At 40.3% G+C, this 25,187-nt stretch overlaps 1 long non-coding RNA gene across 1 annotated transcript; it reads right to left on the reverse strand.

The window, feature by feature from the left end:
• Positions 1-16,179: 16,179 nt before the first annotated feature.
• On the reverse strand, positions 16,180-24,192 carry LOC109310782. The gene is made up of 3 exons (XR_002101310.1): positions 24,068-24,192; positions 22,089-22,094; positions 16,180-16,193 (listed from the first exon to the last, which is right to left on the reverse strand). It is a non-coding gene; the product is annotated as an uncharacterized LOC109310782 (long non-coding RNA).
• Between the last annotated feature and the right edge of the window lie 995 nt (positions 24,193-25,187).

Here is a 25,187-nt window from a genome sequence, read left to right on the forward strand (position 1 = left end):
CCAGTTTTTCATTTCATGGTTTTAAATAGCTATTTTCTTATTATAATGTAATACATGCTATGCCTACAAACCTGGAAAAAATGGCTTAGTCCATCAATTTCAAAAGAACACAGAGCACACTGTGTACTTTGTTGTAATAGCAAGTTCAAGTTTTATTCAGCTTGATAGCATTTAAAATAGTATCAGAGAATTGCTGACACAATGACTGTGGATACTTCTTGGCTAGCATATGAGATCTAGTAAAGTTTGCAACAAGGAGCTTATGCTAAACTGCTTATTAATATTACTGTAGTTACACAGGTCTCTGGTCATAACGCTGTCTTAGGTCTCAGGGCACTGGATTCAGGGTAAGGGAAGGGATCATCTGGAACAGTTTGCCCTAGGGGTTTTCCACTGAGCACATAAGAGAATTCGAAGTGTTCTGCAGCAGGCAGTGTGACAAGCCTTTATTGTAGGAAAGCCTGGAGTGGTGCTGGTATGGATGAATTGATATGAAAGACAAGTTAGACTCATAGCTGTCAGCTAAGCCCAAAATCTTGTGAACCTGTAAAACAATTTAAATGGACATTTGGATACATTCTTATATAAATGCTTATTATAAAGAAAGAATCAGCAGTTCCAGAGAGGGCTGGATCTTCAGCTGAGATGCTAAAATGAGTTGAGCCAGGGGAATGGTTCTTTTGAAGCTTGGCGATCTAAGTGGCAATTTTCTCCTGATAAGAAAATGATGATGGTTTTCAGGAGCTGGAACTGCAGCTCTGATAAACATTCAGGTCAAAGTCAAGGAAGCTCAAAGTTTGTAGGAACTGTGAGGCTGATTCCAGCTGGCCTGGAAATCTTTCCCAAGTTTCTCAAAAGGCTCCAACTGCTTCCTATTACTTGTGTTTTAGATGCTTTACAGTCTTTTGTACCGTGCTCTGAGGTGAATATAGCTGACTGAACCTACTGTCTGCACACACAAAGGGTACTGGTATATGAGAAAGGGTTGATGGAATAAATGTCTATGTGTCTTCATTTGTAAGAGAAATCAGACAAAAAATGAGGTGGTAGAGAAAGGCACTTTTGAATTAAAGGGAGACCAGAAACTGATGCATTTTATAATGATTCCATGCAGGTCTCCATGGAAAGATGTTACCCATAAGAGGGGAAAAATATGGGAATCACTTCATAACTCCTTTTTATATATTAAGCTACTTATGAAAAAAGATGAATAAAAAAAGTAATCTCTGCCCTATATCTACTGAATGGAAGTGCCATCAGTGATGCATTTGGATCATTATCTTGTGTTTGGAAGTCAGTGTCAGAATCTGATTTTATAAAGTAGTCTTTTTCTACTTGCAAATACCAAAACAAAAAATTACAAAAACAATGTTTCTCATGTGAAATATTATCATTTACCATATCCATTATGGCTGGATACATGGAAAATGGGGTTCATAATGGAAAAACTTAAGATTTTTAATGTAATGCTGCCATCCGTCCTGCCCAGACAGCAGTATTGATTGATGGAATTTTCTGGGTGGAAAGGAAAGTAGAATGTGGCTTTTAACTATGGCACTGTTGTAACAGTTCCATGTGTGGTGATACTGTGCCCAAGGGGACTCTGAGAAATGCTGAATTAATAAAGATGTGAGAAGTGAGAAAAGCCTTGTTGCAATAAACCAATAGAAGTGTCTTTGGGAGCAAGAGGAAAAGAAAAAAATACCCCAAGAACTCATCTTTACTTTGTATCCTGCTAACAGTATGCAATAGTCAGCCAAATGGTCATGTATTCTGTGCATTCCTTTTATTTTTCATTTGTTTTCTTGGTTAACATACAGCAAAGAACACCAGTGATGGAAAGAGCCACAAACCCATAATGACTGTGGGTATTACAAAAATATGGACAATGCTTACAGGAAAATGACACAGCAGATTTAAAATGTGCGGTAACATTAAAAATGTCTCTGTTTACTCTGGTTCCCACACATTTGGGAGTTACAGGCATATGCTTTTCCCTTGGCATGAATCTGACAGAGCACTTAGTGCCTACTGAAGGCTAAGTCAAGTATAGCAGCAGGGCCAGGCCCTGAGGCCTAACTAGCAGGCTTGATCATCCATCATCCCTTGACAGATGATTTTCTGCTTCTCTATTACACGGGGAAAAAAATCCATGCGATGTACAGTAAATATAGATACAAGCAGGGAAATTCCCTTTCTGAAATTCTTTTGTTCTTATTCATGACCAAATTACCATAATTATTAAAAGCATTTAATTAAGTTATGTAAGGGAAAGGGTCAAAGAAACAGCATTAAATCTCAGTGGAAAATATAAATCATGCTGCAGAACAGCACCTGATTTTCTGCCAGCGGTTTCTCTCAGTTTACTCAATGTTTTTTGTTTAAAACAGAAAAAACAAAACGAAACAGCTTGATAGTAAGAGCCATGTATGTTTGTGTTTACTAATGAAGAATTTTGGGTGTGTGGGCATAAGTTTCCCAGTAAACTCTGCTTAAAATTAAAGATGTCAAAGTCATAATATTTTAAGGTTTATCTACCTCTGTGGGGTAGATATGTGTTTTCTTGTATCTTGCATCCTTCCTATAACCCAGGCCAGATTTACAAAGGTCTTAAGGATATGGACAATGATTAAACTATAGCAAGTTAACAGGAGGTGGTGACTTACCAGAGAGAAGCTATGGAAACTTTTCCTCTACCCATTCTTATGCCATGGTAAGTGAAAGCTAAACTGGTAAGGGTTTAACTCTGAATGAAACAAAGTTAAGTTGCCTCAGTTTAGCTTTTACTATGGTGGGGGAAGAGAAAGCAGATAGACAGTTACCATATTGCAGTAATTCCCTGGTCCCTTTTAACTCCCAGCAATTTGATTCTTTGTCCGTGCCCTTAGCCACCTAATGATGCAGATAGGTGTCCAGGGATTTACAGAAGTGCCTTTGGAACCAAATTACCACTGACTTTGGTGTTCAAATAAGGGAACTAACATGTTGGTAAAAGGCGTTTTCTATTCTAGGAGACAAAGGGATAACAACATGCAGGAGCCGAAAGGTGAATAAAGATGCATTCAAACTAGAAATAAGTTAAAGTTTTTAACAGTGAGAGTAATTAACCCTTGGAACAATTTATTAATTAATAGTTACAAATCATGAGCATACACCTGCAGAGATCTGTAATGGTTTGCATGTCTTTCTGAGAATGAACAATCAAGACGCAGTCATCAGTGAGCTGAAGCTTGTGGTCAAATTTCTCAAGCACCCTTGTTTTTTATATTAAACAGATTTCTATTAGTCCTGAACCTTATCCGAGCAACTATCACGAAGTCACACAAAGGAACAAACAGTGCAACATTAAGAAAGACTAAATAATGAGGGTGCGAGGGCACAGCCTTGTCTTACACCATTTTTTGTTGGATATTGGTCAGAGATATCCCCAGCTATATCTGTGCCATCACCCCATTACAAAATTATCTAACTATTGAAATGAATTTGTTAGGGAGTCAGTCTTAGATGGAAGTGCCTTAGATAGTATTTCCATAAAATTTCTCTGCTGATGACACCAAATGTGTAAGATCAATGAAGACACGATGGAGGTTAGTATTATGCTCTCTGCACTCTGCCATGCAACTAAGATTGTATCTCTTGTTCCTGTCCCCTGTCTAAAACACATTCTTTGTCAGGCAAACATCTCTCACTTATGTGACAAGTAAAGGGGTTGAGTGTGATTCTTGCAAGGATCATGCCAGCATTCACTACTAAGAAGATCTGCAACAATTGTCATACATGAAGTGATTTATCCTTCTTTTTATGTACATGAACATTAAAAGTCACTGGGACTCATGGTCCTAAATCATTTCTGAAAATAATAAAATATGTGAATAAGACTCAGGAGTAAAAGGATCATCCAAGCAAGGTACTGACATTCAAAACGCCCAAGTCAGAGTCCATCTAAGTTGTACAGTTTTTTGTAAGTGATATTGTTTAGATTGATAATGAACAGAACACACAATCACCTTTTGGTAATGGGGGCAAATCTTGGACCAGGTTCTGCCATTTTTAAACCAGCTTATGTGTGCCAAACTTCTATTCTGTTACAGGCATAAACTGGTTTTGTGTGCTGAACTTCTGTTCTGTTATGGTTATAGACTGGCTTCTGATCACTTACAGCAGTAGAAGTGTAACGTCTGTACCTGGCTGCAGTGATTAAAGGGTTGTCCACATTGCAAGTGAAGCATCCCAGATGAGCTGGTTCTGAAGGTGTTCCTATATTCTCACACCTGCATGCATGCTTCAAATATGGAAGTACATAAGTGAGCATTTGGGGCATGTCTGTGAGAGTTATGGATTTACATGCTTGGGAATTAACTAATTTAGGCAGGCTACTCCAGCAGTGTAGACAAGCCCTAAGATGCTAGTATGGGACTCAAGGAGACCTGAGCTCAGTTTCTACCCCACAACAACTATTTTTGTGCATAATGTAGTAGTTGTTTCATTCTCTATCTGTAATACTTAATTCCTTATCTCATACAGGGACTGTGAGGACAAATACATTAAAGTTCATCCAGTGCTCAACTACTATGGCACATAAATACCCAAGACAGAAATATAAATCAAGACCAAGTAATTTCTCAGGATCTTGGTGGCAGCAGTATTCGGGGCACTGAATATATTTTTTGAAAAAGCCAGTTGCATTTGTGGTCACTAAATTGTGTGAAAAATGGATTGTCAATACAGGGTATTTCACCTGCTTAGTAAATGTTACAGACTTTGTAGCATGTGTTTATATGCCATAGACAATTCAGATCAGAGGCTTAATATATGCTTTTCCTATCAATGTCATCCAAACCACTAAAAAGCCATGAGCCGCGGAAGGAAATTCTGAGAGTTTTCATGTGGTTGTAGCTAGGGAAATAATTTCCTTTAGTACCCATGTGTTCAGCACATTTGGCTTGTTCTATCTTTGGTAGAGTTATGGCATAGCTTTTGGGGAAGGAAGGTGGTGGGGAGGGGAAAATACTGAAAAATAATCTTGCATAGAAAATTTATTTGGCCAACCTATCTGAAAACAGATTGACTTAATAGTTAAACCAAGCAGAGTATTTGCTTTGCTAAGACTATGGATGTGAACAGGGAATTCTTCTTAAGGCTCCTAGTCAATAATGGATAGAATTATTCTGTTTCTTCCTACCTGTCCAAAGAATAAATAAATAAAACATATGAAAATTAGATCTTTTAGTAGTAATGACACTTCCTGGATCCCAGTGAAAGCTAAATAAAGAAAAATATCAATTGCTACCCTAAACCCTGCTCTTTCAGCTTGCCAGTGGCCAGCACTAAGGGAAATAAATAAATTCTAGTGCTACCATGTTAGAATGACAGTGAGCTGTCTGCAGGAAACTCTCTAGAGTTCTAAGCTCCTTAGAGGCTACAAATTCTGACTAAGGAGAAGGCAGGCCAGGGCAGAACCTTTCTAACATGCTACCATGTCCTGCCTTCTGCCTGACTTCAGACTAATCCATCTAGCTACTAGGGCTGTGTGAAGCTTCCATGGCTGTTTCATTTTGACATTATTTCAACTCATTTTGAGCCCAAAATAGCAAAATCGAAACAAAATGAAGAGCTTCAAAACATCCTTGAAATTAAATGAGGACAGTCAAAATGTTTTGAAAGTTTTGAAACATTTCAAATTTCAAAGCAGCCAGCCTGCTGGGAGGCGGAGCTGGGAGCACAGCCCTGGCTCTCTCCATCTTCCACCACCAGGCTGTGCTCTGTGGGACTGGCAGAGCTGATGGGAGCTCAGCACCAGTTCTGCCCACCTTCCGCTGCCGGGCTGTGCTCCGATCAGCCCTATGTAGCTCAGCCCAGTGGCGGAAGCTGGGCAGAACTGGCATTGCACTCTGCCTTCCACCACCAGGCTGAGTTTCACAGGGCTGCAAGCTGCTGGGAACTGAGCCTGGCAGGGGTAAGTGCCTCCTACTGTCAGGGTCAGTTCCCAGCTGATTGCAGCACTGGAGAACTCAGCTGGGCTGGAAGAGATGCTTCCCCCAGCTAGATTTCCCAGCATTGGGTCTCAGGTGGCAGGAACAGTGTCCTGTGATCTGGCAGGCAGAGCAGGGCCCACCTGCACCCGTGGGAGGGCTGCAGGGGCTCTGATGGACTCCTTGTTGGGGTGTGGACCCCCAATCTGCCGGGTGGATCACAGGATGCTGCTTCTGCTCCCCGGCTCCTGCTTGTCAGCAGCTTGAGGTGCAGTTTCATAGAAACCCCTGCACCTATCTCTTTGAAACTTGGCAGACTTCATGCCCTCAGAAGGGGCTACTGTCTCAGCAGGCAAGAAATGACAAAATTGTAGGCTGTTTCATGTTTCCCCACGATAGCCTATGGGCAAAACATCAAAACAGCGTTGAAACAGTGAAACCATTTCGATGAAACAGAATGGAATAGTGCTTTTGAAATGAAACAAAACTCACAATAAAACACTGTTCTGTTGTATCATTGAAACAGATGTCGAAGTGGAACACTGCTGTTTTGCACAGCCCTGCTAGCTACCTGTCTTATGCTAGGGACAGAAGTTACACATACATCAGTTTAAGTGATCAGAAACTGGTTTAAACCTGTAACAGAACATAAGCTCAATTCATATGAACCAGTTTCAAAATGGCTGAACCTGGTTTAAGATCAATTTGGATGAACGCTGTTTCAGACTTAACTGATTTGGGTCAAACTGACTTATGAAACTTCTGATTCAAGTTAGATCACAGTCCCCCAGGATGCTTTGCAGTCCTGGGCTGGGCTATGCTGTCTGCTCCAGAGAGCAGGGCTGGCCCTGCCCCTCTGCTCCCTAGTTGGAGCAGTGAGGGCTGGCTGATGGGGGGTAAGCCCAGCTGGGAATGCAGTCCTGTCTGCAGGGAGGGACTCTTTCCCCCATCCCAGTAAACACCTGCTGGGGGATGGGGTCAAAGACGGAGGTTAAACGCTCCCATTCAAACTTACTGCTGGCTGCAACTGTGGACTACAAATCCTAGAGGCACCTGGAAGCAGGATGAGGAAGTGATGAGCAAGTCCTGCTGCTGTTAAGTCTGACTACAAATCCCAGAGACCTCAGGGGCAGCAGGAAGAGGAAGTAAACACACAGTCAGACAGTCTGCTCTAGAACCTGCTGTTTTCTGGCCTGAACCACTGCAGGCCTGGGGCTGCATTGCCTGAAACAAAGGTAAGTATCTGTTCACTTCTGTTTCAGATTAATCTGTGCAGTTTAGACTAACCTGCAAAGACTGAATCAATTCAACTTTGGGCTTTTTAACTGTCTGTACCTAGCCTTAATCTTCTCCAGATATTTTTTAGTTGAGATTATCTGATATGTTGGCATTAAGATATCCCTGGATTAAATAACTGCAGTGTAATGCCTGATTATTATTAGGGAGGGGATTGTGACTGTTGTACATACCTGTTTTTCCAGACTTTTCTTTGAGAAGGTGAATGGTGCAAGAGCCTTAAGTTTAAGAAGTGGCAAAACTGGTATCAGGAGATTGTTCCTTCATGAGTGAATTTTTACTATAATTCTGAGGGAAAGGGCCATTCAGTAAATACCTGTGATGACTAGTACAGTCTGAAAGTTGTAAGTGAAAATTATATGTAAATGAGCAACTCCAAGACAGTGATGGAGAGAGATTATTCTTCAAAACAGGCTTTGAGTCACATATCCCCCTCCTCAGGTAAGTACTCCTACCTCGTGCTCTAGTTTTATATTCTCACTGGGAGGTGATAACAATGGTAAAAAGAGATGGCTAATGCTTATTGTTTGCAATCCTTTTAGAAAAGAAAAGAGGCCTTATTTAAAAACTGAATAGTATGAGAAGTTTGTTTTGCTTTTGTTTTTTTTTAATTTCAGATTTTTCAATTAAAATACATTTAAGCTTTCTCAGGGTTTGGGGGGTTCTCCCTTTTTCTTTCTATTTGAAGTATCCAAACTATGATTCTCATGAACTAACACAATGGAAAACCAACACAGCTGAGTAGTCAAAATAAATTAGATTTCAGTCAAAATGTGCTGATCTTTGCATTTTCTCTACAGAATCAAGCTCTTTCGGAGACAAGGGAGAAAGGAGGAAAGGAAAAAGAGAACACTTCTATCTGCTCTTGGGAAAGGTAGGAACAGCAAGTATATTCATGGATCCTTTCCCTTGGATAAAGTCATCCCCTGCTACTTTGGACTTTCTTTTTCATGCTCATGTTCTTAGATTTCTTCTTTCTTTCTGTCCCTAATTTAAACTGTTATTCAGTCCTTCATTATTATAGCCCATGGCCTTCTGGACAACTTCCATGCATTTCAGAAACTCTGTTAATCAGGGAAATTGCTGTTTCTTGCATCTTAAAACACTATAGCGTGGAACTCATACTGGTTCGAAAGAATGCCATTTATGTGGACAGAGCGTGGAAAGATCACGCCCATGTTTACACAGTCCCAGTTGGAAGGAAAGTTCTAGGATTAGTATATGGTGTTATGTACCATACCACATGTGCTACCATAATGAGGCATAATAGAATAAGTAAAGATGGAGAGTCAGCTGTAACTCCAGTTCCTGGCTTTGTCAGGCTTTTGTCTCATGACTTTATTGTTATTTTAATTTACTTTTTGCTTATTATTATAAATATTCCCAAACATAATCCACATCAGGTATTTATATTCATAAATCTTTTCTGATCAGTTCCAGCAATTTCTGCCAAGAACATCCCAGAACTGACATTTTTTAAATACCTTTGTTTATGGGAAATTTTAATATGTTCTGTTTTCCAAACACACAACTAGGGAATGAACACTAAAAACATCTGAGAGTATTTTAGCTGTCCTAATTCTCTCATGATGTTTTACTAATATCTAAAGAGGGAACAACTGTTCATTTTATAAACCAGCCTGCCAGGTTCCTTTACAAGTTGGTACAGTCACAAATTTTCTAATAACTCAGTTATACTTTCAATTATTTTTGTTTTCCACTTATTTTATATGAAATTTCCTCAATTACTGGTGCATTTGCCCCTAGTACCAAATTCCAAGACTTGCTTTATGTACCACATAAACTCTATTATTGAGATGGTTTAAGTAGAGCAAATCCTTTGCACAGGGGTAACATTTGTACTATATAAGTCACTTTTTAAGCATAAAGAGCTGCAAATTGATCATCAAACTTGAAACTTAACTTTATCTTGTCATTTTGGTGAAAATAAATTGTATTGAATATAAGAAGAGTTCAAATGTTCATTAACATGCATTTCAACACCACCCATGAGATCATACCTAACCTATTTGTAGGTAAGCAATATTAATTCACAATTTGCAAAGCAATAACCCATATCCCAAATGAAACAGAAACACCATGAAGCTGAAAAGTAAATAATAAATACTGATGAGCAGGGACTCTGGAAAATCACAAGTGTAAAACATGGTATGCCAAGAGTTTTTGTTGTTGTTGTTGTTGTTGTTGTTTTTCTCCCTCATTTACTTTTGTGCACCATTTTGGCTGTCTCCTTGGGATACGCGGGGGGGGGGGAAGCCCTGTTTCTTTAACTTAAAGATATGTCTTCCTGCATTCTTCCCTGTTCACTCTGATGCCCAGAAAATGGCACTTCTATCAGACAAAAACAGAAGTAAAAATGTTAGTTATGTATTGCTGTAGTAAATTCCTGTGTTTTACAGACAAATAATCACACATGGCATTCAGTGTTCTGCTGCTGTTCCCTTCACAGGTACTACTCCACTGAGATGCATAGACAGGTTTTGGGGTGGGGGCTTCATAGGTTTACATGCTTTTATGCTGGGCTAGCAGTCTAATTATGATCCAGTTATACCCATGTGTAACTAAGATGTTCTCAGGAAAGATGCTTCCATGGTCTGAGTCCCAACATGCCTATGTATTTTAAAGCCCTTTTTTTTTTCCCCTTCCACTATCAACAATGCCTGAGTGAAATTAGTGGTGATTGGGACCTGACTGTTGCAAAGGGAACACGTGCCCACTACACAGTTCACTTGGAGAAAGCAGAATTCCAGTTTTAGAACACAGTAAAGCTATGTCTACCCAGCAAATTTTACTGTGCCTGGCATTAGCACCTGAAACACACCGTGGTGCTCCAGGTGGACTATCTCCTAAACTAGAAGCTACTTTTGTGGAGTGCTTCTATCAAGTTAGCCATCTCCTTGGACCCAAGCAAACTATCCCACCCATGCAGCCTCTCCGGAAGCTGTATAAGCGTGCCTGTTCAGAAGGCACCTTTATCCAAGCAGCACAACTAACCAGAGGCTTGCACAGTAAGTTTATCATGTAGAGAGAGGTCAACCTACCATGACATAGGAATAATAAAGCCTGTGACCTACTTCTAAATTAGTGCCACAGAATGGCTAACTGAGAACAACTCTGAATTTTAAGCTTCAGAATCAGAATCGGCCATCACAGAAATACTGTGAATGTTAGATCTAGGGAACCTAAACAATTCCAGTGCAAGACTTCTTTTTAACTGGACAAAGGATGTTGTAAAACATCCAGAGTGGATAGAAATATCTATAATGACATCACTGGAAAAAATTAACAGTAAAGAAAGAAAATAGCTAAAAATACTAGCTGTAATTGAGCCCAGGGGTTTATAGTTTGAGTACTAGTCTTAAAATGGTGAGTGCCACATGGACTGGTTACATAAGAGCTGTAATGCTGAAGATGATTTAGTGGGCAAATTTAGATTTAAATGTGCCCAGGACTTCTCCAAAACTCCTACTTTTTAGTAGTGAAAGTGGCTTAGATAATGCAAAATCCATGTACAATTAAACCAAACCATAAAACTTTGACTCCAGGCCAACCTTACACTTTATTATTAATTGGAAATACTTATACTCAGATGGTAAAGGGTGGTGGCTTTTTGGGTTGAGCTCATACCTATGAGGGGGGATTTAAAAATAAATAGAGTTGGAGAGAAGTCTTAGAGTGGTACTGCCAAGATAGCAAGCTCCAATATGTAACCTGCCTTAAAATCACCAGAGGAAAAGACTCTTGTCTTTTGTCAGTAACTTAATGGTACATAGAGGCATTATGCTTAGATTGACTAACTATGGTTAGGTCAATCTAAGTACTAATCTGCACATGCGTTTGGGGAGGTTAGATTGGGCAAAATATAGCTGGCCTGTTATAACTGAATTCACATGAGGAGGTGTACTAAGTTAGATTGGTTGTGGGTTAGCCTAATCTACTGAAAACGTGTGCACATTCAAAGCACAGCCTGAGGCTGGGAAAATTTAAGCTGCTTGCTCTAGCTCCAGGGCTGTGCTTATCCTACCCCTACCCAACCTGACCAGTGTTTGTGGCACTCTGCCCAAAAATTTTGCTGACTCCTGATTCTATGCAATAATTTTCTGAGGCAAGCAGTCTTCAAAAGGCCGGTAAAGAATGATTCTCTTCCATCAAATATAGTATGACATCCTAGTAAATAATAGCAGTAAGATCGGTGTCCCTTGACTACTGAGATCAGGGAGGCTTGCAATAATATCATCCTAATTAAACATGTAGAATAGTTGAAGATCTTTTTTATATATATATTAAAGCAGAAATCTATAAATGTGCTAAATTAGTTCCCAGACTAAATATTTAACATCCTTCTCTGAATTTAAATATGTATTTTTTTTTTTTTTTTTTCTCGGTTGTGTAACTGATTCTCAGTGCTCCATTCATTACTAAGTGCATGGTTAACCTTCACTTATGTACAGGCAAATTCAATTTTGCTGCAGTAATTAGTATGCATTTTGAGCAAAAAAAGAAGCAACTTTCATAGCAAAGGGTTGCTATTATCACATATATTATGCATGTATTGCAAAGAAGAAATCACAGACGTAAAATAGACCCCTTAGCGATCTACCCTTTTATTGACTTTATCTCTCAAAGTTCTTTAACTGCTACGGTGAAAGGGTTTGAACAAGAAAGAAAAAATACAGTTTAAGGAAGTGCAGGGAAAACACCATTGGATCAGACAATGACAAGAAAAAAAATGGAAATCTTTCCATTAATGTTTCTTTAAAAGTCATTGTCCCTAAAATGTACTAGTGAAACTCACTGCCAGAAGATCTTATGGAAATCAAGTGCTTATTAGGATTCAATGGGCATTTATGCTGTTAAGAAATATAGCTAGCTAGAATGTTTTGTTTTTTTCCTCCACAAAAATTCTATAAATCTGGTTTTAGTTTTTATCAGTTTTTGGTTGCTTTTCTGTTCAAGATCTGGACACTTTTTTTTCTTTTCAGTAAAAAATACTTAAATATTTACTTCCTCATTGCTAGATGCTGGAGTGCCTCCCTCCCTTCAACAAGCTTCTGGTTTTACTGCTGAAAATTTTGAAGAAATAGAAAACTTTTGGTGAAATTTCCTTTCTAATCCAAAAGTTGTTTAAATATAACAAGAAATATAAACAAGTTTAGGGTAACAATAATGGCCAGAGTTTATAGTAGTTAAGATGAAACAAATAATAGCTTTAGAGTTTTAGGATTCATGTACTCCAAGATCTCATGTTATACTTAGGACATCAGCCAAACCTTTATTAGTAGAGGTATATAATGAATTTTCTTTGTGTGAAAGTCCTTTCATAACTGCCTTTGGCTAGCTTTTATCCACCTTCTTCTGAAGCATCTGGTCATGGCCCCACATTAGAGATGTGCTACATGGGTGATGGATCTGGCTCATTGTAACAACTCCTAAGCTGTTGTGAGGAATTTTAATAGCTTTTTGGACTATAGCAGAGATACTTGAGAAGGTCCTATGAAGTATGTATGCGTGGGCAGATGAAGCCTGCCTGCCTGGCCGGACAAGGGTGGCGGGGAAAGCTCGCGAGTGGCGGCTGCCACCACTACATGTTTAACCGCATGGCACTTCCTCCTCCCCCCCCCCCACTCTGCATCTGGCTGCTGTGGGTACACTGCTCCATGTACAGCTGCCAGGGGTACACTGAAAACCTCTGGACTATAGTATCGCTAGGAACATTACACTTTTTTGCTGGGTGCTCTTCAGTTCCATGGGACATTCTGTAACTAGAATAAATCATGTGTTCCCTGAATACCTTGCAGTTATTGTTCATACTCAAAAGGCAAAGAGTTATTGAATGGTTATTTGTATCTTAATAACATTATGATTAAGTAACCCATTAAGAATCTCTTCAGTTTACATGAAACTTTGTGACCTAAGGGCCAAATAAAAGAGCTTTTTTTTTTTTTTTCCCCTAAATCTACAAAGGCCACAGATGGGCTACCATCTTTCTTTCTGTATTTTTCTTCTTTCAAGTGTGAACATAGGACCTATTTTTTCTTTCCTCTTCTAAACCAAACTAGTCAGGACTAGTCTCTGCACTTCTTATGAGTTTAGCTTCAATAACTGTTGCATACATTTTCAAAGACTAAGTGCTCCCTGTAGTTGGAGCATTTATGTTAATTTGCTTGCTGTTTAAAGATGGGTGATATTATACCTTACCATCATTTATCTAGAATCATTTCCTATATAATTTTTTGAATTGAATGGAGAGAGCTACTGGTCACCTTTAATCTCCTAATGCTTTGAAAACTTCTACTGGCATGGCCTCTGGCCCTGTTGCTTTCCCAGCTTTCAATTTACTTAGTGCTTTTGTGATTCATCTGCACTAACTGCTAGAATTTCATCTTCATTTGTGGTGTCAATGGTTGTTATGGATTCCCCTAGAAATTTTTCGTGCAATATATTCTCAAAATACATCTTCCAGGCATGCAAGATATCTTCTGGATAAGATGTTAATTCACCTTTCCTGTTACTAACAGCACTGAGGACAACATTATCAAGGTTCTTGGCTTTCACATATCAGTTTTTAGCCTGTTTATAAATCTTTTTTTTTTTCTTTTTTTTTTTTTTTTACCCTCACAGGTCAGTTTCTCATACACACAATTTCTTGCTTTTGTTACTGTCCTTTTCACAGCTCTTTTCTTCTCTGCATAAGGTACTTGGCCTGCAATCATATTTCATTTTTTGCCATCTCTTGAATGCTTTTTTTTCCTTTTTATATTATGGTTGTTTGTTGGACCTCAGTGTTCCACCAACTGGCTTCCTACCTTTGTTTTCCTCATATTTCCTTAGAAGATGTAAGGATAAGCTTTGTTCCCTGTATGGCAAAGCATATTTTCATCAAGCACTTTGTCATTAGAAGACTGCAAATTGACTTTGTTACCATCATAGTCTAAATTCTACCATTAAACTTCTTTTTCCTTTTTTTAAATTCTATCTTCGGGTAATAACCCTCATTTACCAACTGTGACATGATGTTGGGCTGCTATACTCTTAGTAGATATTTCTTTACAGTCTTTACCTTTGCCTCATAAATAATATAAATAATAAATATTTCTGTGTACCTTATTTTGTTTCTGTAGTATTTACCAACATATGCATTTATATTCACTCCTATTGCGAGCTTTTCATTAAATGGAATAGCTGCTATGGTTAGTTTTATTATTCTTAAAATTCAGCTTTAATGGCTTGGTTACTGGCATACTTCTTGTATGAATTACTTTCCCTTCTACATATGTTTTCACTGGTATGAATCTGCAGTTGCTTTTTTTTTTTTTCCAACCACCAAAAGTTACTGCTGTAAACCTTCATTGAAAATGCACCCAGTTCATAGATTTCATAGACATTATGAAGTCAGCTGGGGTCAAGGGACCCCAGCAAGATAATTGTCCAACAACATCTTGAATGTGTCCAGAGTAGGTGCTTGCATCACTTCTGGGGGGAGTTTATTCCAGACTCTGGAGACTTGGACAGTCAAGAAGTTCTTCCTTATGTCCAGTCTAAAATGGTCTTCCAGCAGTTTGTGACTGATGGACCTTATTTTCCCTAGGGGAGCCCTGGTGAACAGACATTCTTCCAAGTCCTGATGAACACCCCTGATACACTTATAGGCTGCCACCAAGTTCCCCCTCCTTGGTCCAAGTGCTGGCAGCATGTGACCAGAGGCAGGAGCTCCTCCTCCCCCCCCGGTTGCCACAGGGGCACATGTGCCAAGTCCCTCCATCATTGCCTAGATTTAGTGCCAAGTCTCTGCATGTGTAGACACCTGCCAAAAATTGCTTACTTAGCTTAATGTGCAGTAAATTTAGTCGCAACTAATTGCACTTGTAGATGCTCCCATTTTCTACAACCATTCTTCCATTTATCCAGCTACTGAGAGCCATCATGTACTGAAGGTCTCTAACACTTGTGCCTTTTCTTTGGTTCCAAATATGTGTACGTGGCTGTACTGTGTGCCCTTTGATACTGTTAAGATAATTTCAACTTTTGCAGATAAATTCATTGAAACAGAAAAAAAATAATGCTGGATGCTGTATTAGCTATGGACAGTGGACATGGCCTTTAGTCATTCAAGAACTTGTTGCAAGACAGTGAGGCCTGAAGTGTAAGCTGGTCCAAGGCAGCTTATTCTGTGTTTAAGTACAACCCTTCTTTAGTCACCCATGGAGCACTTCAATGCCAGTTGGTCCCAATGCAGAGAATACTGCTTTAATATTGCTGTTATAATACTCCTAAGATATCTCTGTTATTCATTTTCACTCTCTTCCCTTTGCTATGGTCAGCCATTCCCTTTGTGCTTTCTGTTTCCTTCTACCCCTGTATCACTCCTATTGCCGGTTGTAGCATCTTATTGAGCCTACACAAGTTTTCTCAGCTGCCTTCTTCAAATAAATTTGTTAAAACTAACCAGTATGTACTACATTTCAGTAACGATAACCCCTATGATTCTTTCTCAAAAATACATTGTGTATTTTTGGCCTGTTTTATACCAGCTCCTTTTTCCCTTAAGTGCTTTGTAGATACTTCTCAAGCATGTCTCATTTTGAAGTGTCAGTCATTTTATCCTCTAAATGTAGAGACTATGTTTTAATTATTGTTGAAAATTATTGTTCAAAACATTGAAAAGGCAAATAGTGTGCATGTGTGGTGGGGGCAGTGGAGGGACGAAATGAGTAAATTAGCAGCTCTCAGATGAATGGGCACAGGTTTTTAAGTCTTCTCCTCCCCCACAAATAATTGAATCTCACATGTTACATACTGCATATGGGCTTTCACAGGTTGAGGGGTAATTACTGGAATAATAACCTAATGTTTTAAGGTTCTAGCCTTGACAAATCCAAGTTCATTCCTCCACTCTGCTACAGACTACCTGCATGGCTTTAGGAAGATTGTTTTGTCTTTGTAAATAAGAATATTAGTCCTTCTTTTCCTTGGAAGCATGCTAGGAGGATACATACCGGTATATTAACTGTGAGGAGCTTAGATATTACAATAATAGGGTAGGGATTGAAGACAAGGAACCACTTACTTGCATGGCACTGCTCTCCTTTTAACTTTACACAAATAATATGGGAATAAGAGTTTACCTCCATTCGTCTTATTCAAAAATATGTATGTATGCATATGCTACTTTTGATATGTATGCATATCCTAGATTATTACATTACATAATTATTATAATTTTTATACATAAAATATTTATGTATGCATATCCTAGTTTTGACCATATCAGAATATACAAGTGTTCTTCCTTTAAAACAAAACAAAACAAAAAAACCAACCAAACAAACAAAAAAACCCAACCTGTTCTTGTAAAACTTCCAGAACAAATGAGTTCCTAAAAGCTTCTCACAGGTGGTAGGATTTTATTTGGATGCTCCTATAAGCTGTACAGGTTCACTCATCATGGGTATCTTGGCTATAGTAATATACTGCAGCACAAACAATATAGAAATAAAATCCTAGCCTCACTGAAATCAATGGAACTTTTGCCATTGCTTCTGTGAAACCAGGTACTCACTTTATGGGCGTTTTGTAGATGTGGGTTTTTAAAAACACTGCTTCAATTTAGGGTGAAGTAAACATCCATGTTGTGTACAGCAGTGTTGTGAAGACCCATGTCTTACCTGCCTCTCCAGTGGTGGGGAGGGGAGGATGAGCTGTGTTACCAGATTTGCTGGTTACTTTGGGGTGTGCTCATTTATTAGGGCTATGGTCTTGGTAATTCTATTAAAGTGCTGCTTGTGTTACTTGTGTTTCTATACAGAGCTGTATAAAAACAGCCTTTGCAAGCCCTCTCCCCCAGTGGAGCTATCTTGCAGGACTCGGTTCAGTGGGGCTGGGTTCCTCCAGTCCCCAAATCAGTCTCTCTCTCTCGGAGAGAGATTAACGTGACACACCTGGCTTGGCCAGGTTGATCAGCATGGACAGGCTGACACCTTCATATGCCAAGAATCAGTTCATCAGAGCAACAATAACTACAGTCAGACACAAGCACACAGTTAAACAGAATACCTCTGAATCTGGCTGGGTGTCCAAATGACACCCTCATGGGCCAGCATTCAGTTCATTAGGGCACGTCTGAGCCAAACTGGGTCAATCAGCCTGTACAAGCTGATCCCCTTTATGTGTTTCAAACTCAGCATGTCCCAATCTTTTAGTCTCTTGATGAGCAGATCCCACAATATTTTTGGGCTTCACAGGGATCTTTAGCTTAGGTAAAAGAAGCATTTGTTGCACAGCAAGTGGGCAAAGGAAAAGTAAAGAAGTAAAAATATACCCAGTTACCCCCAGTTTGACTATAAAAGTTATTTATTGCTAAGTATACGAAGTATACAACGGCACTAGTAGTGATAGACATGCAAAGGAAAAACAAACACGAACAGTTACAGTATACCCTAGTTTCACTATGTATTTGGGGAAACTTAGCTCAAGCTTAACTAATACAGTTCAAGTTCAGAACTCTGTACTTAGAGAAGAGAGAGAGCTGGGATCTCACCAGTCCAAGGCACTCGGGTTGCAAAGCTGACAGGTTAAAGTTCTCAGCATGATCCTTGAAGGGAGATGATCTGCCTTCTGTAGCCTCTCCAGAAGAAAGTGGGTGGTGTCAGCACACACACTGCTGCTGCTTTTACAGATTTTTATACCCTCAGTTCAGCTTCTTTCAAGCATTCTCAATAGTGTAAATCAAATTGTCTTTTCTATTGACAAGGGGTTATCTGGTGGAACATCTCAAGGAAACTGATTGATACTCAGGAAACGCATACTGAGGAGCCGGCTTGACATTCCTATGGATAGCAGATATACTTGATGGGACATCGCCTGATGTCTTCAGAAACAATAGATAGCTTGCAGCATCAGGGTTTTGGATTTTTACTTGCTGTGAACAAGCCTCAGCTTAGCATGACTTTTCCAGATCTTCCAGTCTTTTAACAGACTTAAGGCAATTATTGGAGTGTTCATAACCTGTTGTGGAGAGGACTTCCACCAGTCATTCCAGGAAAAGTATAACAACACTTGTGGACAGAGCTCCAATGGGCTGGACGCTGTGATGAGCCCTGTACCACTGTTCAAATGTTGCCCATGCCCCCTCTGACTCGGTCTATTGCCTCAGCATTCCCTAACCTGGCAACTGAGTTTTAGGCAATTTAAGTTTACATCGGCCTCCCATAGTGGGACTGGGGAATGTACGGCCCGAGATGCGTATTAAACTTGCTTCTGCTTAGAGGGGTGTGTGTGTGGTTGGGGGGGGTGGGGAGTCCTTTGTAAATCCAGATTAGAACTGGTCTGATAAATGCTGAGCTGGGTGTGTGGGTTGATGAGCATTTGGAGCACAGATTCCCCATCATGCAGTGCTCCCCTGCTTCGCTGAGCCCAGAATTCACTGCAGTCTCTGCTTCAGGCTTTCTGTTCCCCATCTCTCATGTAAATGAATGGTCATCTGGTCCCATCTCAGATGCAAATGAGACCTAGGGCAGTTGTTTCACTTTCGTCACCCTTACCTGGAGGGTTTTAGGTGCGTCTCTCGTTACATTTTAATCAGTTTTTGTTTAGGTAAAGGCGGGGGGATACTTTGAGTCAGACAGTCTGTGTTCTGTGTCGGGGTTCCCCAAGAACATGGAGCTGACAGGTAACAGCTGCTGGTAGGCAGAGTGGTTCCTGGGCTGGGGGGGAGGGCTGGTGCTTCCCTCTGGCAACTGTGCCCCCACCCCCGGTGGCACCCACACACAGACACCTGGCTTGGGCAGTCTTGGAGGGCACCGCAGCCACGGAGGGAAGGACTGGGTCCCCAGGCAGACAGGCTCTGGGACGGGGATGAGGATGGGAGTGGGGAGATCAGGCTTGCTGGTTTTTTTGCTGGACAGCTGCCAGGCTGCCTACACAGCCCCTGAGCTGCATGGAGCACGGGGTGCTCCTCTGAGGTTTTAGTTTGCTGTGCCCCAAAGTCATTTAAGGCACAATATGCTGCCAAATGTGCTACAATGGCTAGAATTAATGCACAATACGCCACTGATGGATGCGAACACCAACATCATTAAAGCAGTGTAAAAGCATTTTAATTCACTTTTAAGTGTTGTGCACACTTGCCCCTTGTTTTCTCTACACATGCCCTGTGTGACTCAAATTTCAGAATGAATGTTGTTCTTAAAGCTAAGGTATTTGTTTCCTTCTGAAATAGTTTGGATTTCCCCCTCAGAGAATCAGGCTTAAGTATTTACACTTTTTAATTACATAATGATTTTTTTTTTTCTGTTCTGTGAAAGAGATCAGTAAGTAACAGAGACCTAGCAGGAGAAAAACATCTTGTGGTTTCCGAGTCAATTTAATAAAATGAATTTAATCCCATCCTGTGAACAAAGAAGTATTAAGTTTTTATCTGAAGTTTTGCAATTTCTGAAACAAAGACTCCATAATTCCAAATGCTATCAGTGATGCTGATTGTTGTCCAGTTCAAACATCTGTCTGATAAAATTACCCAAAAGGATAAAAATGTGAGTTTTTTTAAATATGTAGATAAAACATATAGGTAATATGTAATCCCATAATTTTACCAGAAGTATTATGAAATAAATGAGCTGAGGTGTATTAGTTCTAGTAATTCCAGGCAATTAGTCTTGTGAGATGTACTGATGTGATCTTAGAGATGATCTCCTGCTTGTGCTCTGGAGTAAAGTTGTTCCTAGTGTTTCAACTTGTTTTAAAATTTTTTCATGGGGAATTTTTTTGATTTAATTGGAAAAAATGTTTAATCATCATTCTTACCAACTCCACTCAGTTAAATTAATAAAAGTTAAAGAACTGTCCCAGTTTTAGCTTTGTCATGGTGAGTCACAGAAGCAGATGGAATGCAGATTCTTGAACCAATTTGCAGAAAAAGAGAGTCAAATTTGATTCATTACTCATTGTGAAGTTCTATTATTATTTGCTGTGAATTTTTGTATGACTACTGCTATTCATCAAAATATTGTGAAACTTTAATAAAAAAATTGAAACAGAAGAGCGTTGTCCACATTATTCATTGTTATGTTCCATTTCTGTTTAAACAAAAGAGCTCAGCCATCCAATCAGAAAGCTAAACATATACCCAGTAATCAATCGCACAGCATTACCAGTGAAGGTTGGAAATGAAGAGTTCAAAAATAATTCATCTGATGAATGCTTTTCATGCAAACTAGTCATTTAATACTTAAGAACAAAGCCTCTACAAAAACTAGGAGCTGTTCCTAAATGATTTGCAAAGCAAGAACAAGTAGAAGGCAAGATAGTTTTACACTTTTACAGACTAACCAAAGTATATATAGCATAAGCTTTTGTGAGCTACAGCTCACTTCATCAGATGCTGTGAAAGGACATGCCCAAAGCAGTGAATAAGGAGGAGACAGAAATTGGAGTACAAAAGACAAGGAAGGGGAGAGAAAGTGGCAGGGGCAGTTTTGTGGGAATTAAACAAAGCATCAGTAAACCTGTAAGAACAAAGAAGTCCAAAATAGCTAATCCAAGTAATGAGATAAGAATCCACAATCCCTGTTTAAACCATAATTAACACAATCTAGTCTGTGAATTATATCTTGTTCCACAAAATCCCATTCAAGTTTTTTTTTGTTTTGTTTTGTTTTTTAATTTGCTGTCTAAGAGTAGTCTACCCTAAGATCAGTGATGGAGTATCTAGATGGTTAAAGTGTTCTGACACAGGCCTGTGTGTCTTTCTGCAGCTGATGTCAGAGTGGCGTTCATTAATTCTTTCATATAGGGATCTCCCCATCTGTTTGATGTAGACAGTAGAGAGGCACCAGAAGCAGGTGATTGATTGCAGCAATCCCTCGCAGTCAAGGACGTTTGCCTTCTATGATTGTCTTATCCCTGTGTCTGAAGATGGCTGATGAAGCTTATCTGGGATCTACAGACTCTACTGCAGCTCAGACATGTGTTTCTGTGTGGGATGGAAGGCACTGGATTATTGATTTGGACCACAACACACTGTTTCTGCCACTCTCACCTTTCTGTCCTCTGTAGTTCTTGTGAGGTTTCAGAGTTCTGAGACCCCTGCAGCAGATTCTTCCTCTTTGGGGTGGTCCTTGGTGATAGTTTCCCACAAGTTGACATTAATGTTACATTTTTTTTTTTAAATTGGCCTTGAGGACATCCCTGAAGCACTTTCCCTATCTTCCTCTTGAGCGTACACCTTGGCTAAGCTGGAAGAATAATACTTGCTTCAGGAGCCTGGAGTTGGACATCCAGATGACATGGCCAGCCCAATGAAGTTGATGTTGGATAATCATTGCCTCAGTACTTGGGGTGGTTGCTTTCAGGAGGATTCTAACATTGATGTGTCTCTTCCCACTGGATTTGGAGGATCTTCCACAGGCAGCGCGCATGGTACTTCTGGAGCAACATTAGATGTTTCATTATGTTGTTCATGTCTCAGCTCTGTACAGCAAGGTAAGGATTATGACTGCTTGATTAAACCATGAGCTTGGTTTCAAACTTGATGTTGTGATCTTTTGAACACTGAAGAAATCCAATATAATATCAAATGTGCAATTGCAGCCTTTGGACACCTGAAGAAATCAGTGTCAGCGTTCTGCAAGAGATGGCTTCCAAAGTACGGAAAATACTCAACGTTCTCCAGAGTCTCATCATGGATCTGGATTACTAGAAATGGGGACTGTTCATTAGGAGCTTGTTGGATGAGGACTTTAGTCTTCTGACTGTTAAGCATCACTCTCACTTTTTTTGGTATGCCTTGGTAAAAATGTTGACAGTTGTCTGAAGGCCTGCTACCGAGGGAACACACACCACAGCATCATTGGTGTATTGGAGCTCAATGACTGAGGTTGGCATGATCTTGGCTTTGACTGGGAGTCTGCTGAGGTTAAACAGCTTATCGTCTATTCAGTACTTTAGCTCTACTCCTCCATCTGAAAGCTTGTCAGATATAGCATCACAGCAAGGAATATTGAGAAGAATATTCAAGTGATGATGCTGTCTTGCTTAAATCCCATTTTAATCTCAAAGGGATCTATAATAGATTCATTACTGAGAACCACCACTCACATACATACCATCATGGAGTTAGGGGGAGAATGGTAACACATTTTGGTGGCATCTGTACTTCAGAAGGATCCTTCACAATACTTCTCGGCTGACAGAGTTGAAAGCTTTTGTGTGATCAAGATGGCCATATAAAGAGGCTTGTGTTGTTCCCAATTATCTTGTAGCTGGTGAGCTGTGAAGATCATGTCAGTTGTGCTTCTTGATACCCTAAACCCACACTGAGATTCTGGGAGGAGCTCTTCAGCAAGTGAAAGTAGAGAATTCAGGAGGGCTCTCGCAATGATCTTTCCTGGGGCGTGCAGCAAGGCAATCCCTCTGTAGTTTCCAGTCAGACTTATTTCCTTTCTTGAAGATTGTCATAATCATAGTATCTCTGAGGTTGCTTCAGATTTCCTCATTATTCCATACCCTTAAGATGAGAGTATGGAGCTGTAATGTGATCTCTTCCCCTTCCTGTTTGAAGATTTTAGCAGGAATTCCATCCAGTCCAGATGCTTGATGGCTTTCCTGCCTTGTAAAGCACTGGAGAGATTATGATATCATCTCTGGCTGAGTGTTGTGGGATGGAGTTGAGAACACTCTTATGAGAGTCTCGATTTGAGAAGGTCTTCAAAATACTCCTTCCAATAGGCATTGATGGCTTCCCCTTTCTTTGATCAGGTCTCCTACATCCTTAGGTCTGAAGGGGGTTGGTTCCTGAGTGCTCAGACCATAGATGGCTTGGGTGGCACTGAAGAAACCATGCATATTGTAGATGTCAGTGAGATGATGTTGACTCTCCTTTGCCTTGTCTTCCCACCATTTATTCTTCATTATTGTGGGTCTTCCTTTGGACCTCTGCCTTCGTTTGTTGGAGATTCAGTTTCTTTTGCTTGGAGTTGGTGTCATTTTAACAAGCACAAAAGGCCTTGTGCTTGCAAATTCTCAACTCTTGGCTCTCCCAGTCACTTTCATCAAACCAGTCTTGAAGATGCTTTGTTTCCTGGTAGAGAATCTCTTCACAGTCACTGATGATGGTGGCCTTAAGGGCACTTCACATGCTGCTGACACTCTCTCCCATTGTTGTTGATTTGGAATTCACCAGTTTTTCATTGAGGCACTAGTGGAAGAAGTCTTGCTTGCTTGGGCCCTTGAGTTCTTCAACATCAATCATCCATTGATTATTGCAGCTGTCATTTGGGAGCCAGTTCAGGTGACATAATGGAGTGGATGAGTCAGTGATCAGTCCAGCAATCATCAGCTCCCAGCATAGCTCTGGTGATATGGACATCTTTGTGATCTTGGGCATGGATGATGACATGGTTAATCAAGGCCCAATGCTTAGATTGTAGCTGTTGACATGATGTCTTCTGCCTGTTTTTTCTGGAGGAGCAGGGTGTTGGTGATTGGTAAATCTATGTTCCATGCATTTGGTCAAGAGGAGGATGACACTGGAGATGACTTTTCCTACTCCTTCCTTGCCAGTGGCTCCATTCCAGAGGTTAGAGTCCCTTCAACTCTGGCATTGAAATCACCAAGAAGAATAGGTCTGTCTCCCTCTGGAATGTCAGAAAGGACTTGGTCAAGATTGGTGTAGAATTCCTCCTTAGTTTCATTGGCAGCATCAAGAGTCGGGGCATACATGCTGATGACAGTGGCATATTGGCTCCTTAAGACAGAGCCATGAGATGCTCATTAATTCTCACTGAGTTGGTTTATGAGTTCATTCTTAATGACAAAACCAACTCTGTGAAGTTGGCATTCTCCTTCCTGTCTAACCTTCCAGAAGATGGTATGGCTGCCTCCATGTTCTTTGAGCTGCCCATCTCCCACTTGCTGAGTCTCTCTCACTGCAGCTACCTCAGTGTTGTCACCTGAGTTCTTGGGCCATTATTGCAGTGTGGTGCTCTGGGCATTCACAGTTAGGGTGGTCCACGAGGGTCCTGATGTTCCAGTCCTTGAAAACAATGGTGCATCTTTGCTGGTATTTTCAACCACAGTAAAGGTGATTCCATTTCCAGTCAGGAAGTAATACAGAATCCTGTATTAAACAGGCTATGTTTAAGGCACCTTTTCTAGCTTTCTCCCCATGTGGGGTGAACAGGGCAGATCTTGGAGAGGGCTTCTCAGTTAGTTACAGCTGCTAAATCACACTTCTGTCTCATTCAGTGCTAAACAATCTTCTTGTAATTGCTGCCTTCATGCCAGTTCATGACTAGGAACTTCCAGAGCTCACAATCCTGCTCTCGTCACCATTAGTTGGTTGCCAAACAGTTTGAAGAATGTGTTGGAAAAGCCGTTTTCATGGAAGATGCCTGTGCATCATTTCTTTTATTGTGGAGAAGCCATTGCATGCCAGCTTCCACACAGCTCTTCAGAAAATGACCTTCATCCAATGGCAAGGAGACCAAGACAACTAAGGATCTCATCCCATTGCAGCCTTCATCTGCCTTTGCAACCACTGAGATTCTGACATTTTCTTCCACTTGCTTCATCATTGAGGATTTGTAGACCCATGTCTGGGGGTTGGGCAAGAGTATAGTAGTGTACTCTCCATGTCACTGCACTGTCAAAGGATATACATGGCTTTTCAGGAGGGAAACCACTGCCATCTGTTGTTCTCACCACATCCTGGTAGTACTGCCACTGCTTGGTTCATGGCTGATTGTCAGTTACACCTGCTTATTTCACAGATAACCTAACCTGAAAGACATTCCACTATCTGACAGCTGTGGACATGCTGGGTAGTAGTACAGCTCTGCCTCATTTGGATAGCATATATGACACTGGTGGATTTGCAAAGTGAATGAACCTTAGATGTTGTAA

This window comes from Crocodylus porosus, unplaced genomic scaffold (assembly GCF_001723895.1).
Source record: "Crocodylus porosus isolate Cpor-Errol unplaced genomic scaffold, CroPor_comp1, whole genome shotgun sequence".
NCBI classification, from domain to species: Eukaryota; Metazoa; Chordata; order Crocodylia; family Crocodylidae; genus Crocodylus; species Crocodylus porosus.